Below are 20,830 nucleotides of genomic sequence, written 5' to 3'. Positions count from 1 at the left end.
ATACGTAGATAAAATATTATACACGAAATAATAATATAAAACGATATCTTTTTTTTTTTAATTTATAATTTAATATTTTTTATTATAGAGATGAATTTTTATACTTATTTTTATACTTATTATTTTTATATCTTGTTATTTGGATACAAAACCCAGATGAAAAAATTCCGTTCGAAAAAATACAATTAATTCACCTCTCTCAAATGATTCATTGATTCTGACAATCTATTGATGATTTGCGATGCTATGAACTAATAAAATCTTTTTCAAAAAACAACGAAGAGAATTAGCTGCGTTGTCGCATAATACAGATAATACGATGTCATTGTTCATCATTGGCACGCTAACGAGTTCGATGGGAAGCTCTTCCTTCCGTGGGCGGATGGGAGAGCCGCGTTTCTGCTGCAGGAAGTCGTCGCTGCTATATCCGTTCGGCTATACAGTCTTCGTATTTGTATTCGAATTTGTATTCATAACGTTCACCTATCAATCTGGTTATTGCCGCTGCCAGAATTTTTCCTCAGTTTGGTTCTAAGAAATTTTTTTCTTCGAACTTTTTACACATCCAGAATTTTTCCGATACGCATGTAATATAAAATTCACCTAATCAACCTGCGAGAAAAGAGAGAGAAAATTTATAAGAATATTTTTTGAAATTAATTACTGTCTTTCTCATATAATTCATATCAACTTTAGCTGTTTCTTTTGCATTTCTAATATACATATACTTGAGTTATTATAATCTTATATTATACTATTTTCAATAGAGTTTTAAAATGGATGATCTCCGTATTTCCATATAGCCATGCCGAACAATCGCATTCCGATCTATGTAGTTACATTCGACGATCATCAATACATTGTCGATGATGCCGAATCGTGTGCCATTCATGCATATATGCATCTTGTCAGATGTAATCTATTGAGCTATGTATTGTGTAGTAGCATAATTTTTATCGCCACAATTTTCTGATCTTCACCAGTCAAGTTTAAATTTTGTTAATTATTGTCGCAGAATTATTGGGAACTCCTATACCAAAAATGAAAAATTGTACAACAATTTTTCGAATGAAACCCAAAACAATATTTTCATAGTTTTGCAAACACGCTCAATTGTTTACCATCAAAATAAATTATATGACTTCAATTTTCCTTTCGAAATAAAAATTTTAAAATGGATTGAATATACATACTTATGTTTGTTCATTTGGTACACATGATTATATCTACAAAGATTTATTTCACAGCGCAATTAATATTGTCAAAAAAATTTTGACGCATTATATAATATTTAAAAATTTATCTTTTAGCAGTAAATATTTTTTAATTTCTTTTTTTTTTAATTTAGACAATTTTATTACAGTCTATAGATTATCTATAAATAAAAAATGAATATTAACAATATAAACTGACTTTTTTTTAAATTTACTTACTTATTGAGATAAATTCGTAATTCTGATATGAATTTCTTAAAATTTAATAATCTTGCGATCAAAAAAATATACATATACCACAAAAAGTAATTATAACATCAATTCCACAGTGATCTGAAAAATTCAGTAATCGTCATTTACGATTTATAACGATTGCTTTTATGTGTGTTGAATCCTCAAGTACTTGAAAGTTTTATCGCGAACACATGGCGATGACATTAACATCGATATTACGCGACTAGAGTTTAAACACTTACAACTTTTTACCTTACGCAAATTAAAACTTCGTGAGGATTTCTTCCTAGTCTGATGCACATAAATTCGCTAGAGAATTTTTGCAATGATAGGTATTCGCTTTGAAAAATCCTCAATAAAACTATTTCGAAATATAAAAGAATCGCAAATGTATCAAATACACTATATTTTGAAGGGAAAGTGTAATTTAATATTTTGTTTAATATTTTAATGTATTAAAGAAATGAAGATAAAAATTCTTCATTACAGATTTATTTACATCTATATAAAAATATTTTTTTCAAAGTGAAAAACAACCTTTTCTGCAATTCAAATATTTGGTTTTAAATCATATTTATTTTTTCCAATGTTATTTTTTGATCCAACGCGTAATATGCATTTAAAAATCGCAACAAAATTTACATTTTTAGAAAGTAATTTCTGCAAGCTTGTAGTTACATAATCGCGTCGTGCTATTTGGCCACATTTCTATTCTCTTTCGTTTTTTCTTTTTTTCCTTTAGAAACGAATAATAAAAAAAAGAAAATTCTTGATAATGTAATGTAGCGCTAAAATGCAAATGCTCGACCAATTCTATATGAAAACATGCAAAATGTTTTCCAAATGGTAAACATTTTCAAAACTTTACATATACGTACAAAAGCAGCATTTATTTGTACTATATTTTAGTTGCGTTCTGAAACAAGCATAATCTTATGTGTCATGTGTTTGCGTGCAAAGACGCAGGTGCACTTTTTATTCCATGCTTCGGGTGACAATGCGATATTTTTCGTGAAAATTTACGAGATATGAATATATGCCGAGAATGATAAATAGTTTTATAAAAATGTTATATCTTCTAAATATATTTTTAATGCATGTTTCTATAAATATTTTATAATTGCTCGTGTAATAATAAAAACTATTTTGTAATTATAAAATCGTGAGATGACGGCAATTCAATAGGAGAATACATAGTCAGAAGTTCACCATTAAGATTTTTTTTCTCATAAGCGATTTTTTAATGTGTTCTTTTTACTGTAGAACGTTTTGTCTTTCAATACTTTTTCTGCTTTGCTATCGATCGTTTTCTTTTCCTGAAAGATAAAGAAGTATAACTTTCTTCCCAAAGCTTAAGTGGTCTCTCTGGTTATCTTCTTGTATTTTGACCCATTTGGCGCCTTTGCTTTATTCTATCTATATGATTCCTTGTCCATCTTCTTTTTCCCGATATTCATCTATGTCTTGGACTCCATATTATTCCTTAATTAATATGTGGTATTTGATCTTGATTGTAAGAAGAAATTTAGTACTAGGCTTCTACTGAATTTTTGTTGAATCTACGACTAATGAGCTATATTAATTATATACTAAGATATTTTACATTGGAAATTAAAATGCTGAGGAAAAATCTAAAATGTTTAATTAAATTTTCGTAGAAAAAGAATCGACTCCGAATTTTATGCAGAACATATTTCCACCATAAAATCTATTCGTAAATATATATTCGCGCATTAGCTTTTGTAATATATCTAGTAGAATAAATTTGTCTACTACGCAGATGTGCAATTTATACAGGTAATCGCTTAGGCGATCGTCGATTTCGTACGGTAGTAGTCGAGTGTCGCCGGCAAATTCGTGCTTTCGATCTCCGTCGTTGTCGTCGTTGTCGTTCGCGACGATGATGGATGCGCGATTCGCTCGCTTACCTCGCGCTGAAATGCTGACGACGCGTCTCTCGTCGTAGTGATTTATCGCGAGGCTGCTGGGAACCGACGACCTTAAAAATGCGCGCGAGTCCCGCTCTCTTCGCGCGCGAAGCGCGGATAATTCGCGAATGAATTCTCGAATGCGTGTATTTCCGCGCTCGAGACGCATCGGACCTCGACGCCGCAACCGCGTTATCGGTAATTTACAGTTTAACGTTTGCCTGCAGCCGACAGTGCGACTCGGCTTCTCTCATACAAGGAACCCTTTTTTATCGTTCTTTTGACTCCCGTGACATTAGCCAGGTCAGCGGGGCGACACGCCAGATACTTCGCAGGAATTCGTCTCACCGTGCGTCTCGACGGCGTTACGTTTCTCGAGGGCAACGAGAGAATAATGCAGAGGGCAAAAGAGGGATCGGAGAGACAAGGCTTGCACTGTGTGTACTCGACTTTCAATTGGTCCGCTAAATGATATGTGAAATGCATACTCGTGGTAAAATACCGAACTGAGATACCGTCTCTACACGCAATTGGCCTTCGCGACATATTTTTCAATTTTTGTAAATGTGCAGCAAAAGTTCCGTATGAAATAATTATTAGCTGTACGTATAAAAATTATAAAATCTCAGTAGATTTTTCAGCTATAATTTTACAGGTCTGTGTAATGTATTTATAAAATATTATAGTATCTATTCGTTTTTAAAATCGCTTTGATAATTTGCGAAATATATATTTCATATATTTTAGAAGGAAAGAAATTTGTAATGGAAAATTTTTTAGATTTAATTTTACAAAAACCTTTTTGCCGTATAATTTATTTAATTACTTTTCAATAATTTACGCAAAAACACCTGTTTTATATATATAAAACAAATGTTTTTGTATTAATTTCTCTACTCGTTTTCATGTATTTTCTTGACGTCCATATTTTTTTTGTTTATTTAACGAAAATCCGCTGAGATTTAATTATTATTGCATTCAATTCCTAACATAAAATTGAAATGCGCGTCTTTATCTTAAGAAATATTTTAAGTCCAATGACTTTAAGAATCGTCTGTGTTTCTACGTTGCTACGTTACAGAAACGTCAAAACAAACGTTATCGATCACGAGAAACGTTTAGTTTCGCTACGCAAGTTAAGCGTGCAATGCCCCTTCATTGATCAAACAATATACAACGTGATACAACGGTTTTTCGGGTTAACGAGATAAAGTTTCACACATTTTGAAAGTGAATTGGATCTTTCCGTTAGCACGCGCTCATGTAAGATTAAAATCAATGATGAAATAACAACGAACTTGGATATTAATGTCTAGACTTAAATTCGCGCACGCGATTTCTTATACCGTAACATTACGTCGCAATTTACGATTAAACTTTATGAGAAGAATATTAATATTATTAAATATCGCATAATGAAGCTCTTTTTTCTGCTATTTAATATTTTTCAACATAAATTACCTCCTAAATTATTAATAATTAACTTATAAATTGCTTCCTTAAATTATAAATAATTTATAAATTACTTAAAATAATCTAAATAAAATGAAATTAAAATATTATCGAAATTTAAGATTAATTAAAATTCCTGATTGATTAAAATTCTTTTTTTTTGTAATTATATTACATAGAAACATCTACGTTATCGTTAATAATTATAATAAACCCTATATAAAGTTGTCGGTCTATCGAAAGAATGCAGTAAAATATTACCAAGTGCATAGAGTTTCTTTCACTCGAAATGCTTGAAATGCGATTCACAGATGCAACGGACAAAGAGGGTGACGAAAAAAAAACGGAAACAAAGCTCTGCTGTGGGACATACGGGATTTTTAACACGCTACAATTATTTAGCGAACTTTCTCCATCAGACTGTGCGTGTCAGTTGACTTTTACTGTGAAATTTTGCTATTTTTCGTAATAAATCCTGGATGTAATAGAACGCGATGTAAAGAACGAACAAAAATTTTGGAGAAAATGCGTCAGTATTTTCTATTCCAATCGTTAAGAATTCTCAACATGTCTAAACAGATTTTGTAATCCATCCAACACGCGTAGAAAGAAAGACGCGCGTGCAAGATCCCACAACGATCTCTGCCTGTTTATCTGTGTCGCCTAAGAGTTTTTCGTTTCCATACCATTCTGTTGAGTCACGGACTATCGCAAAAGGTAAAAATTCTAAATGCGTAGTATTTCCGGCACTGGAATTTTTATTACTATCTACTAATACTATCTATTAGTAGGTATTTATTTGAATTCTCAACAAATATATAATCGCGCACGAAAACTGTAGACAGATTTCAACTTGTTAATTCATCGTTAAGATTTTTCTAGTTTAACATTATTAAACTATTATTAATCTTATTTGACTTTACGTTACGTCACTTTATTTATATTCATTATTAAAGTTTTTAAAATGGAGCTAAAGATGTCTAAAGAAAGAACCGAATATGATTAAAAAAGCTTGAATTTTAATAAAATATGCGCTTTACCTACCGTGCTAGCACCTCTTATCTTTTCTCTAATTTATTTTTATGAAAAGACCATGTGCATTACGCATCAAAAATTTAAATTTTTATATGACACGTCATATGCTTTTTCGAGGAGCAGAGATTCAAGCATATTCTCCATTAAATTAAATCAAAATTCAGTCTGTATCATTTTACATCTCTTCGTGGTATATACGTATTATATATTAAATTTTGCATGTTCTTCTTTAATTTTAATTTTAAAAATTTCTGTTGATGTATGTCAGGATATGTTCTTTTTTTTATCACTGAATACGATAGGATAATTAATGACGACTCGCTTTAAAAATATAAATGCAAACGTGAAAGGTACGCTTTTCAATCTGAAAGTACCACGATGCATTGCGCACGAGTATGTTCCATTTGTCGGTGCAATTACATCATTCCCGAGCAACGATCCATGTATCCGTACATTGTATCGAGTTAACATCGAGATCCATCTGTTTCTGGATCGACGATTTGAACAATTGGCTATATTTATTACGCGCTATTTTATATCGGTAGCTACCAATACCGAATCTACTATCGCTAAAATTGGCATTCTATATTGGTGTATACATAAGTGCATGTTTTTTGTCTACGCTAATTGCCGTGAAGCAATAATATAATTCATGCACGAGCGCGCGAAACATGATAAAATCTGTGTGAAAAATGAAAATCCTATTACCGGTCGTCATTATACATAATTGTGTTAAATACATATATTTTTATTTAATAATTTATGAATGAAAATAAACTCAATATCCCTTTTACTTGCTTAAAAAGGGATTAAACCTTTAATATGATGACTTTGTTCTTCATAAATATTATTGATATGCAAAACACTGAACTATTATTCAGTTTCTAATTTTTTAAATAGAATATTCTTTTTCTCTTGAGAATTGGAACGAAATTTTTATTTACCCCGAATTTTCAATAGTGCTAAGGATATGTCCTACTCGCTGTAAAATTAAATAGAAAAATCCTAGTATAAATCTAAAGATACTTTTGGCTCCAACTACAAATGCTGATTAAATTTTTTCTCGGGGTGCAAAATAACATTGCAAATAAAAGATATCAAATAAACACTATAACATGCTTGAATAAGTCAACTGGATTTGTCTATAATATTAAACAAATATTCTTGAAATCTAAGAGCACACATCCATAAAATATAGATTAAAATAAAAAATATATACATATATAAAACTCTCTAAATCAGAAAATTTGGTTTCCTCGTCATTGACTTGCGATATTCGTTCACTTTATCTCTGTTCTATTAAAGTTTACTGCTAGAAAGAATATGTTTTCCGATCCATAAGCTACATAAAATATATTCATATTCCGATATGTAATACGTAATATATGCACCATAAAATATATTTATAGGTATTCGATGTTATATACTTAAAATACATAAAATATTAGAAATCTCTCAAGCTTCAACGTACAAGCATGGAACGACTGATTTCGATTGAATAATAGGATAATAGTCAAAAGAGAGAAGCGAGTGCAGAATAATAATTCATTCTTATTCATAACAAATAATAGTTCATAATTAATATCGCTTCTTTAATACTCTTCATAATTAATATTACTTCTTTAATATTTAATAATATATTATGTGCTTCCGACTTGAAAGTTGTCAAGGGAGAAAGAGCGAGCTCCTATCCATCTCCACCACTCCTTATCTGAAATGTTAATTCGAAATCCATGCTCCTTGCGTCAATTACGTGGAACTCGTGCAAGAAATCTTCAAATTTGGCATGCGATCTAAATTTTACAAATGAGTATAGTACATATATTGAAAGATATTACGCAATTCTATATAAAAAAATAAATTATTTGCAGTAATTTAAAGGCCATTAAAATAGAGAAGATAATAATCTTGATACGCATTGCATGCACTTTTCTTCACATAGAATATTTATATGAATATTTATATATTTGTAAGCACCGCAAAAATTCACGATTGCACAGCATCGCGTAACATTATATGTATATATCTATGTATATGTATAGTTCATTTATATTAGCACAGACCGCACAGGTCCTTCAATCACAACGAGTGTTGCCTTGACACCGGCAGTTACGTCAGCGCGATGAATAACATTTCATGGCTATATCGGCCCGATTATCGTCTCGATGTTATTCTCAGCCGCGACGAGTTGATGCGCATGCAGTGACTCGATCTTGCATTGATTTAAAGATAAAAAAATTGATCTTTGAAGACAGAAAAATGTTGATTGCATCTTACATTTTGACACAAGTTTGAGATAAATTTCTGATTTATAGAATCTATTTTAAATATACTTAATAGTTTTTTGGCTTTTTTAACTAAATCTTTTATTTTCTATTATTTATAAGTTGAAAATTTCAATATTCTAATTAATAATTATATTATTTGCATATTAACATGATAGAACCGTAAATGAAATTTTAAATGTAATCTGACATCAATTATACATTGTGTGAATAGAAAAGATGTGTTTATATATGCATTGATGTGATTAAATAGCATCTAAATTATCCGACATAAATATATGAGAAACAGATTATGCACGTTTACAACAACAAAAGCAAACCAATCAAGAACTTAACTTACTAAAGTAGTTCGATAGGTGAATCTATTTTCCGTAAATACGGTACGTTCAACACCGTTAAGTGTGCTTCACACAATGTTTCTTTACTAGCTACTAACATGCTAATTTGCTAGTATAAAAAGCATCGTGTAGTTTAAAACGCTAGTAAATTAACATGTTTTTTTTCTCACTAGTATGTAAGTCAAGTTAAAATATTTCAACTTTACTACCTGCTAGCGCATTAGCATGCTAGCAAAAAAGTGTAAACCACGCTTTACGCGTGTAAGACGATGTTGAGAAGGACTGCGGTAAATCTACCGTGCGCGGTATCAGACACTTCTCTTATCTGCTCTAAATAAATTGCCGTTTCTCTCGGCGGTCCGTCCTATCCCCGATGCCCGACGTCGGATTCGAGGGTGGAAATTCACGAAATGCGATTACAATGGATAATACATGTCTGCTTTACGTTCTGGGAGCGAGAATAGGGAAGCGATTACGTGCAAGATCGCGTGCAGCAACGAACGTAGCTAATCTCATCCGTCGTCTCCTTTAGCTTCTACTCTTTGATCGAACGAGTACGAGAGTGTCTTCAAAGTGGGCTTTGTATTTACGCGAGAGAGCAAACCTCTCGTTTCTCCACTTTAAACTATATTCGCGATACGACTTCCGGATATTTTCTTTTCCGCACGATTATCCGCTGTTTATTATTAGAATTATATTCGAGGAAAATACAGAATATTATTTCAGAAATGATAATTGATTAAGTGAACGTGAACAGTCGAAATTTCAATACAACTCCTTCAAAGCGTAAAAAAAAAGGATTAGAAAATTTAATAATAATAAATTTTTGTAATATATAAATAATAATTTATAATAAAAATTAAAAAGTTTTAGTGACTTTAAGATACCTTGACATGAAAACAAAAGCATTTGAATGCTATTACTATCTCGAGATTGATATAATTAATAAACGTGTGTCTTCATATATGTTTGTAACTTGTAATAGTTTGTTCGATATATAAATACAGACTAGATATGCTTGCGATAATATATGTGATGAGAGATATTTCACATCTCACTAATTTCATTCTTTATTCACGAGAGAGATATATACATGCCATTTCTACTTAACGCTAAAAGCACAGGTATTGTTGCAGTAATATATTCTTGGTGTAACTTGGTCGTTGTGTACTATAATAATTCAGCTGTAAATATCTAAGAGATAGTTCTCACACTGACTATCAAGCTTTTAACTGCAACACGTTACATTAAAACAGCGACCATTATATATAATGATAGTCGCATATTCGCCGCTAAGACAAGAAGTGCGAGTGAAAAGTAAAAGTAGGACTAGGAGTAAATTAAATTAATTAAATAAATAATAAATAACTGTTAATTAGTAACTTCTTATCTCGACTATAAATGTATATATACAGGCTTCGTAACTCATGGTCCATATTTTCAATGCTGTATATATGACATTCGCAGTTAAAAGATTAATTGGATAAGAGCAGTTTGCAACAAAGAAATTATAGAATAGAATAACTAGAGTAGAATATTAATCTATATTTTTGTTACTTATACTTATCTATATTTTTGTTATACACGACTTTGTTCTAAAAAAGTTCAACGTCAAGTTACATATATATATTTTTTTCTTTTTCTTTTTTTCTCTTTTTTATACAAATCCTTTTGTATAAATTAAATTCTATTAAGTAATTATCTGTTCAAATGTTGTTTGTTCAAAAATTGATATTGGCTTTTGTGAGATCAAAGCATAGAGATTTGTTCTCTTAACAACAGGTTTAATCGTGTTAAGCCACGATTTATCAAATCATGCCGAAATATATTACGGTGTCATTTCGATAAAATCTGTCATAAATCTCGTTAAGCTCATCATCCTTTGTCATGTGAATGCGCATTTGCGCCATAAATGAATGGTTGTCGAGATGCTCACTCGAGTTTTAATCGCGGTAAATCGATAGAGTTTTTGCCGCGATGCAAAGCATACGATAATTTCAACCTGTCGAGCTAATTTTCGTTATAACGTTTAATGTAGCTTTGGCACGAACAGGCATGCGTGGCATTCCAATTTTGTCACTGCTTCATTAGCCTTTTGTTAAAATACATTATCTATATATTTGAACATCATTAATTCACTCATTTAGCAGTTGTCAATATGTTTCATATATCGCAATTCGTTTAACGCATAAAAATAAACGACAAATTATAATTGTTAGTTTAATAAAGAATTAATTTTCAAGAAAGAATAAAATATATTTTTTCTTTTAGCCGTTACTTTCTATTACGTGAAGCGAAAATATTAAGACCGAACGATTTATTATGTACAATTTGTTAACTTTATTTGTCGTTCGCCCGCTCGACAAACCCTTACATTCGAAGTTACGTCCAATCCGAGTCTTGATTACGTCAATTTGCGCGTCACCATGCCCGAGTTTCTCACGCAACTCCGGCCGGACTTCTCGCCGAAATCCTCGTGAGGATCGCAAGGTCGGTCGAGAGGACGAGATTAGGGGAGGAACACGAGATCTAGGTCAGCGTTCCCTTTATTCGACTCTCCTTTCTTGGCTCCTCTCTCGCGGTCGAGACTTCCACCTCCCTCCGTCTCCGTTCCTCATTCTTCCCATTCTTGACTATGCGCGATAGCTTTTCCGGATTCTTCCGAAAACCGTTATAATGCATAACGAAGTATCGCCAGCTACCGAAAAATGCTGGCGACGCTTTATTGAATGTATCCCCTAGGCTGCTTTCACGGAAAAAAACTCGGATTAGATAGCAGCTCGGCCCGCTGGGATAAACCAGACATGGGCAGTCTAAATAGAAAGAACTAAACGACGTCAAGGTTGTGCTATACTCTAATCGTGCGATTTTAAAATCGATTCTCGCGTGGAAGTCTCATAGGAGCTTTCGTGTGCTAAATGTTTCGAAATATCGTTTAGAAGCATTTATGGATTATATTCGAAGACGAACGAATAGTGTCAAGGATATTTTCAAATTAAAAATTGTATGGCAAAATATTTCCAATCCAATACAGAAAAAAATCGATAATCGTTTTACTTCAGAATTATATATGCAATGATTTATGCTTATTATATGGCTTTATATTCGTGTACTGCTTAAAACGTAATTGTACAGATTAATGCAAACAGTCTTTTAATTTCGATCTTCTATATACTTTGTTAATTAATTCTAATACAGATTTTGTCTTCTTTTTTTTTTCAAACTTTTACAATTAGTTCCCTTTAATTCATATAATTCTATTTATTCGGGAGATAGAGAAAAACAGAACGAAAGAAAATGCATCAAATATTTAAGCCACGTAGAATAATCCACGCGCGCAAACAAGAAACACAATTTTCTGCTAGCTTATATGTATACCCTATAATAAATGTGTACACTTGCTATCTCTAGTCGTTGCGTCTGTCATACACGACGTCTATAATACTTGTAATCGTATGTGCATGTGAGCAACTTTTCATGCGCTTCACGTTTCGTTTGGTCACGCGTCTTAATTTTAAATGATTGGGACATCGAACATGTGTAGAATTTGTAAAGCTTTTAAAGAAACTGCACAGCGAGTGTTACCAATGGCTGTTACCATTGTATCGATCAGTATTATTTTTTAGTCGTAGAAGGATTTAATTCTTTGATTTGAAACATGTGTATTTCTAATTATTTTTCTAAATCAAATCTTTTTATAATGATTAGCCATATTGATAATGAAATCATTCATATATTTATTGGTAATATAAAATTATCTAGTTTCATATATTTATTTATTGACAATATATATTTAATTGTTATATTTCTGTTATTTCCTGATTATTTGAACAATGTATGTGACATATCACATCTTGTACAGTTTTGAAATGTAAAATATAACATTTATACGTGATCGGAAAAGATTTAAGCTCGATGTGAGTCACAGATGTTTGAATGGAAAATTTAACTTTTAGATCGATCAGCGTAAAAAACACATGTTAAATATGTTTCATTAATCGTTACTTCGAGCAAATAACCGCAAAATTTCAATATATTTTATGCTAACGAAGCGATTAAAGTGCATAAAGCGTAATGTAACTGTGTTTCATATAGCCAAGTAAAATCCGGAATTATCTTAATTTTATGTTAGTTTGCAGTTTTACAATAGAAAGTTTACATAGAAATTGATAATTTAAAAAAATAATTTTTGAGGATTAAAAAATTCTTTTGCTTCACAGAATCTTTTAAGCATAAGAGAATGTAAAAATGGTTTAAAACATGTATATTATAAATATGTATATTAATAAATATATGTACTATTTAAATCAACTGACTACGCCACTTGCGTTGTTGCAATGGACAGACCGAAAATAGATTCAACACGAATTTGATCACACTTTGATTTTAGACAAATCTTTTCAATCCCGCTTTTAATAAAAGTATTCTAATGTTTCTTTGTAAGACTACGACATCGTTAAAAATAAATTAAACTTTGCGATTTAACCGGTGATATGCCATTTCACTTTGAAGAAATGTTTTAGAGTCGTTTCTCTACTAATGTTTTAGAGTCATTCTCTACTAATTGCTATTTAGATGTCAGGATTTTTTCCTTTTTAATGTTGGAGTTTACAGCAACATTAAACCTTATGTACCTGACATCTATTAATTTTCATCAACGCGATCTCTTTTATTCGTCCGTCGATGGCGTTGTTTTTACGCTAACCTTTCGAAAAAACAGTAACGATGTATTCTTCTTTAGGTGTGTGAAGTTGGCACCTTTATTATGATATAGTTCGGAGTCATTCAGAACAAAAAGAAGAGTCTTTGATCATTTTTAAAAATAATCTCTTATCTCCATTAAAACATTGAAAATAGACTTTGAAAAATGAGGTCACCAACTTCACGATTTTTGATACATTAAGATGAAATAGTTTTGAGTACTGAGAGTTTTGATGTTTTTTTGAATACTTACATAGTTTTTGATATTTTTTTACAAGCATTTTGCGGTTTTTAATTTAAAAAATTTACTTTGAGAGAATATCAAACATACGTTGAAATTTTGACTTACACTCGATAGTTATAATCGCGAAAATCACATTACTTATATTATTATTATAATTTCTAAATGTCAAAATTTTTAAGATTAATTTTATTAAAGATTAATTTTGAAAATTCCTCGTTAAATATTTCTGAAAGTGGATATAAATTGAGCGAACGAACAACAAGAGAACGAACAGCGAATGTTAACTATTAACGGATTCATGTATGCATTGTAATGATTGTGTGTTCATGTAACCAATTGATTCGCGTTTGGGCCGACTCGCTCTTGAAGCAGTACATCAAGGAAAATTTGCAAATGCCCAATATGGATGAGAGTACAATCCAACGCGAATGTTTGAACACTCATTTTCGCTTTCCGTTCATTATTATATTCGCTATTCGCTCACTATGTATCCAATTCAAGATAAATTGTTATTTTGCATTAATTTAGATTACAAATTTATATATTTTTATGATAAATAAATTTATATCGATATGGAGACTTGATGCCTGACTATATAAAAATTAAAAATATATTAAAAATTAATAATATAATTCGTTCATATTTTGTATCGCACTTTATTTTATTGATATTTCAAAGAATTACAAAATACAAAATAGTTAAAAAAATAGTCAAAACCAACTTTCGACTTTAACACATTGCAAATCGTATAAGCTGAATTTTGAGCAAAGTCCTGTTCTCGTGCGTATCAAACTGTACATGCATTAATTAAAATAATTGTAAGTTTGTTCAATATGTCACACGAGAATGAAAAGGTTAATTGACATTTTCGAACATTTCAAAAACCGAAAATATCAATTCATATTTCCGATATGCAATGTATTAAGATATTTTAATTTTGTTAATGTCATTTAATGCGGAAATCATTTGTATCCGTTTGTATTACTTTTTATTTCGTTTATACTTCAAAGGATTCGAAACTACAGCATTTTTCAATTTTTGATGAATGCTAAAATGTTAAATTATCTATTTTTATAAAATATTCTTGGAAGTACAAACGAAACTGATACATATAATGCGGATACAAATATCTTTATCAAACAATCATATTACTTTTGATAAAGGATATTTAAAAATTTTAAAAATATTGGACTTCTGTACCCTTTGAAATACAGACAAAATAAAAAAACATAAATGGGTACAATTTTTCGTTGGTCATTTTAAAATATCTATAAAACAGCTAAATTACTTCTTATAAAGGATGCTTAAAAATTAAAAAATCTAACAGATCTGTTTTTACAATACAAATAATATAAAAAGTGAGATAAGGGATTCTTTATTGAATCCTCATCGGCTATTAAGTGTTATCTTTAGAAAGGCAATTGCCCTTTATAAGAAATACTTAAAAATTAAAAAAAATGTATTTTTGTACCTTTCGAGGTATAAATGAAATAGAACGTACAAAGAAGTACAAATGATTCGTTATCATTGTATGTCTGTACAAATATTGTACTTCAGGTACAAACAAAAAGAATAAAAAGTACAACTGCGTGTAAGCGACTTTATTGAATCCCGTTGGCTGTTCGACGATGTCTGCAAAGACGGCTAAAGTATCCCTTATAAAAAATACTTAAAAATAAAAAAAAAATATTTTGTGAAACGAAAAAAGAACGTGGTAAAAAATGCTACGGACAGTAACAAACAATTCTCTGCTGAATTCTAAGATGCAACAGAGGATAAATAGTTAATAACTAATTAACAGCTGTTTAGTAGTTAACAGCTGTGAACTACTCTTTTTTTAATAATAAAAAAATTACTCAATTATTCTTTATAAGAAATAGTTAAACATCAAAAAGTTATAATTTTATAACTTTTTAACACAAAAACAAGACGGAAAGTGATACAGATGATTGGAAATGACTTTCTGTTCAATTTCATTGACTGTTTATCGATATCTTAAAAAATGGCCAAGTAATTTATATTAGAAGAAATAATTAAAAATAAAAAAAATTTTAATTAAAAAATATTCTGTGATGACACAAATGATATAAAAAGTACAAACGAATACGCAATTTTATGTCGAATCCCGTTGACCGATATCAAAATTGCCAAGTTATCCTTTATAAAAAGTATTTAAAAATAAAAAAAAAATATTGTATTTCCGTCATCATTTAAGATATAAACAGAATAAATGTAATAAAATAAAGATGGGAATAAAAAACACACATTCTCTGTCGAATATAATATTAATGAAATTGAAATTCTTAAAGTCGCATGTTGGTCATTTTTTAACTTTTTGAGGTACAAATGAAATAAAGTGCAATACAAACAGATAGAAATGAGCTACAAAGAAAGAGAGAGATTTTATATATATATATATATATATATATATATATATATATATATATTATTTTATTTTTATTAAGTCAAGCACCAGGCTCACATTGGTTCATAGCATTTAAAATGAAACTGATTTTTAATATATATATATTCTTATTATGTATTATTCAGTAAAAGTATATTAATTTTAAAAGTTTGATATTTTTCAGAAATTATAATAACTAGAGCAATGCAGTTTCCGCGATTAATAATTTAAATTTATTTATTGATTACTTGTCTCATTGAGTGTAATTCAGAATTCCAATATTAAGTTTTTTAAAATATATTTGATATTAGAAGTAAGTTTTTTAAATTTTAAATTAGGTCCGCAAAATTCTTGTAAAAAAGTATTCTTTATAAAGAAACCTAATTATTCAAACGAACAGCAGAACTGTGCTCAGAATTATTTATCTTTAATAATAATAAATTTATTTTATTTATTCTTGTATCAAAACTCGTAAAATTAATACAATTTTTAAAGTTTGCTTTTATTGTTATATTGTGCAGACGAAATGTTTTTTGTAAAAGTTATTAATAATTCTTTCATTTGTTCTGAACAACTTCTAACAAAACACTACATGGTATCCTAATATAGGAGCGTCAATATTTCACCATTCTTTTTCTTTTCTGTCAAGGTTATCCCATAAATAAGAGACAATTCCATTGTATTTTTATAAGTTGTTTCTTTATGCATCGTCACGAAACGAAAATTTCTTTGTAAAAACTCCGTTAGAAATCCGTTATTTTTGTAAAATTGAAAAATCTTTAGTGTCGTATTTTATAATAGTATAAGTTAATATAGTTATTTATAAAAAGATATACATATTTATAAAAATATACATATTTATAAAAAGGTTTACGAATAAATTAAATTTGATACTAAAATAACAAATAATTATTTAATCATTTGAAGGAATATATCGAATAATATTATCGTGAGATAGCTTGAATCTCACGATTTACTTAAATATTACAACAAAAAATAAATAAATGATAAATCTAATATTTTTATTACTTACGATTTTTTCGCGCGGCGGTTCGCAACAATTCGAATGATTTAACAGCCGGCTGATGCACTTTGGCTATACCCTGGCAGCCGACACGTTGCACTTCCGCTGTGTTTGCAGCCTATTGTCTCGTTCCTTTCGAATTTAGCAGCAGTTAAAACTCGGAATTCGATTTCGGTTCACTTTCACAAACGAAGTTCGTAGCGAGTCAGCAATTTTCCGAATCATATATTGTAGAGACTGAAATGCACAAAGATTGTTAGAAGAAGACCATTGGTCGAAAGGTGGCTTTTGTTCTCGAAAAAATTTTCAAATTCTTTGGTCAACGAGGTTAATACAAGTTTATACGAGTATATTTAAGATTGATCGATCTAAAAGTGCATCTGTGAAATGCATTGATTCTTCGTAAATTTTATTCTGTGCACTCATTTCCGTTCACTTATATTGGTTGAAGCAAAAGTATTTTTACATTAAGATTATTAAGGAAAAAAAGAATATAAGAAAAAGAGAAAACATTAATAGTTGCTAATGAGTTCTTATCAAATGACTAATAGAATATATTTCAACATTTCCTTTAGAAAATTTTGTTTTAATTATTCTTTGTGAAAGGTTACTTTAAAATAACATCAATAAAATCATTATTATTGTTATTGGTATTTTTTTAATAACTTGATGAGTATATCAAAGAAAAAGACACGTGCACGAGTTATTGAGAATTAATTATTCTGATTTCATAAAGAATATCGACACTATTTTTTATAAATTCACCTTGATTTTTACACTTTTTTAATTCTCCAACGGAGAACTAAACTACTTTCAAAGCATCACAAGTGATATCCGCAGAGATCGTCGCGATTGATTTTTTAAGCAGTCGGACCAATGCGTCAAAGAGAAAACACAGGCGCGTATGCACTTCTATGAGACTTTCGCGATCATCTTAGCAAGATACTCGCCTTAATTATTACACACTGTTGTGTTATCTCGCGCGCTACCACTTTCGAACAATCATGAATGAAAATCGTTGACGTTCACCTTATTCATTTCAACATCGATCAAGTGAATGCGTCAGGAGCAACATTCTCGCGATTTATATGTATTTTTTTTCGGAGCAACACAAGGTTAACATTAATTCACGAAGGAACGCGCGTACACGAGAGACCGCAGTCTTTTCGGCCAGAACACCAGAGTCAAGTCAGGTGTGATAGACGCGAGAAATGCAGGGGGATAGACGATCGAGAGACGAATGAACGAGCTGAGCGCATTCGCACCTGGCGCGGTGCGACACGGCTCGTGGCTCGCGAAGAACTGGCGAGCCGCGCGCCAACGCAAACTCACCCGACCGCCCCTTTTCAACCGACGAGACCGACCGAACCGCCGCTTCAAGAGCAGGTACCGACACTATCCTTGTCCCTGTTTCACCCGCGCCGTCGCAGCCACCATCCCCCTACCCTCGACCGACCTTTCGGAGCGTGCATCGCTATTTACCCCCGGATTTATCCCAGGTCCGGATCGACGCTGTCGGGGTCTCGTCCAACATGCTCGGCACCTGTCGAACGTTTTATTTGCATGCGTCTTTCTCCGGGTTTTGTTCTTGCGAGCAATTTCATTACGCGCCGACAAGTCAATACGAAGAATAAAATGATGCGATAGTTTACTGCAAATTTCCAAGTTTGGTAATTTTATTTAAATTTATTTGTGCAAAGAACCATTCAAATTTATATTCATTTGTTTTCTTTATCATGAATTACTTGTTTCTGTGATCTTTAAAATTACATTAAATTTAGCATAGCAACAAATAAAACGAACGTTATTGTTCGATATAAAATGTATTAATATGTGCTATGAGAGAGATAAATTGCATTTGGAATAATTGCATTTGATTTGCATTTGATTTATTTTTGTGAAACAATACATTAAATAAAATTTGAGTTAATTTAACTTCATCAAATAAGTAACAATCCTGAATATGTATAACACAAATAAATAAAATTATCGCGATCATAGAACAAAACATGCAACGTATACGATTTTAAAAACGCGTATAAAAAATATATTGAACCAAAATAAAGCATGCAAGAATTTTTTACATATTGCAAATTTTATACAAACTAGTTCTGGCAGTAACGTAAAATTATTTGCTTTAGCACAGATGAGATGACGTCATACGTTATATAGGTTTATAGAACGAGACTAAAGCGCTAATGCTACGAGCATGCGTCGATCTTACAATACATAGTAGAATGGAAACATGTAGAATGAAATATCAGCCGATCGATACGTAATAATCATTAGCATATGATATTAATTAGCTTTTTTTCGATATATTCATGTGTATTAAATAACTACGGCTGATACAGCCAAACAAGTATCAAGAGTAAAATAAAGCAGACTGTATGGTACATCGATTGATACATAAAACCATTTGTTATTTTCTATAGCCATTTATTACAATTGCATGATAAATCATTTATTTATTTACGATGATAAACTCATGACTATGTCGAGATAACTATCGATTGTAATCATACATTACTTCACCCCAGGCATTCCGTTTTTTTTAATGCTCTATGATGGCTACAATGCATGCCTCAATATTTATCGTCGTAATAAATTAGGACAACGCACACAATGAACTCATTTTTATATGAGTTAGATTGAGTAATTCAATTGAGTGAATCAATCTTGAATAAATCTCAAATCAAACTAGACAGAAATAAAGAGAGGTGCGGAGTTATTGTTACTTGCCTCGAAATTTTCGAGGAATAACGAGCGTTAAACGTGGTTATTAAGGAACGGAGAATTAATTGCCCGCACCAGAGGAAAGTTACCGGCATTTGAAACAGTCAGTTCGTCCCAAAGCGAACCTGCAAAAGTAGTTAACGCGGTTAATGGCAGGGCGTGTACCGCAAAGTAGACGAATCTCGGGACGATTAATATGCAGTTGATGTGCGCGAGAGCAACGGGAATGTGTCTTTTGTGTTCGTCGGACTATTATAATTATTTGTCTAGCAAGAAGAGAGCGGGAAGATGTATAATACACCGGTACCTCATCTTTCGCGCTCGAATCACGGCTTCTTTCCTCGACTTGTTCCCGCGTGCTCATTTCTAACATTTACCCGTCTAGCTCGATTTGCGAACAAAAGGTAAGCCACAATTGCGAACAATAAGAGAATCTTAACGCGTTCCAGTGCTAAGATTTGACTTCATGCCTCGTGAAGTTTAATCTGCGCCGACAGATCTCTCTCTTCTTCGGCGAAATCATCACCGGTCTCAAATCAGGGGGAAATTCATGATAACTCTAGCGAATATCAATTTTTTTAACATTTATTTATTTGTATGTGTCAAATGTACTAATGTTTTCTTCTATTTCTATCTTTGCATTCTAAGATGAGAAATTTTGGAAAGATATTTTACACAATTTTTTATTAATCTTTAGAAAAACTGCTCTTATTCAATAAAATTTGCGTATAAGTTTTAAGATTACGTGCAATCTGTTTCTCGATAATATCGGATAATATCTGATGCCGAATACCGATAATATGATAAAATATGGAAAAACCGAGCGCAAAATGATTTATCTGTTGGATGATAAATAATAATTTTTTTTTATTTTCGCAAAATGCAAGATCGAGCTATCTGTTGGTTATAGAACATGCGAATTTTTGGAGAAAAACGGCTAAGATGACGCTTACAAATATATAGCAATTGACAAGGAGACAACCGCATTTGCGAGAAAATAGAGTAATGATAAAAGAAAGAAAAACTTTTCCCAGTGGTAAATAGGATCGATTCTTCGCCAAACAGTAGTCTTTATTTATAGTTCGCATTTCGCACATTTGAAAAGAAAATTTTAAGAGAAAATAACTAAAATGTACTTAAATCAGCGAAGTATATGTAACATAATATATCACATTACTATAACATTTAATGCACGAAGACGTTATTTTAACTTTTAATGTTACAGTGAAATTAAA

The 20,830-nt window shown here is 31.1% G+C and overlaps 1 protein-coding gene and 1 long non-coding RNA gene across 2 annotated transcripts in view; both read right to left on the bottom strand.

Annotated features, from left to right (window-relative positions):
• The window catches only part of LOC105250067, a 146,333-nt gene that overhangs the window by 108,978 nt on the left and 16,525 nt on the right, over nt 1–20,830 (bottom strand). The window lies entirely within an intron of this gene.
• Nucleotides 7,508–18,207, bottom strand: LOC105248479. Its single transcript, XR_002192422.2, has 3 exons — nt 17,625–18,207; nt 16,869–17,096; nt 7,508–7,656 (listed from the first exon to the last, which is right to left on the bottom strand). It is a non-coding gene; the product is annotated as an uncharacterized LOC105248479 (long non-coding RNA).

This window comes from Camponotus floridanus, unplaced genomic scaffold, assembly GCF_003227725.1.
Source record: "Camponotus floridanus strain SB8 unplaced genomic scaffold, Cflo_v7.5 scaffold98, whole genome shotgun sequence".
NCBI classification, from domain to species: domain Eukaryota; kingdom Metazoa; phylum Arthropoda; class Insecta; order Hymenoptera; family Formicidae; genus Camponotus; species Camponotus floridanus.
This window is presented reverse-complemented; position numbering and strand designations above follow the sequence as displayed.